Source organism: Penaeus monodon, chromosome 34 (assembly GCF_015228065.2).
Source record: "Penaeus monodon isolate SGIC_2016 chromosome 34, NSTDA_Pmon_1, whole genome shotgun sequence".
Classification (NCBI taxonomy): domain Eukaryota; kingdom Metazoa; phylum Arthropoda; class Malacostraca; order Decapoda; family Penaeidae; genus Penaeus; species Penaeus monodon.
The window spans coordinates 28,192,373-28,192,574 of NC_051419.1; positions in this window are offsets into that span (position 1 = coordinate 28,192,373).

Genomic DNA, 202 nt, shown 5'->3' on the forward strand with positions numbered 1-202 from the left:
ATTTCAAGAAAAATGAGAGTTATGGACCTCACAAAAGAGAGAGAAAATGAACACTAGTATTTTTGCATCTATTTAATTATTTACGACTAACCTGTTGCGTCTGTCAGGTATTTCATAAGCGTATGCACGTTTTTCACGGTTTTTTTTTCCCCTTTTCCTTTATATTTTAGGGGGGGGGGTGGAAACAGCTCTAGCTTTTGCT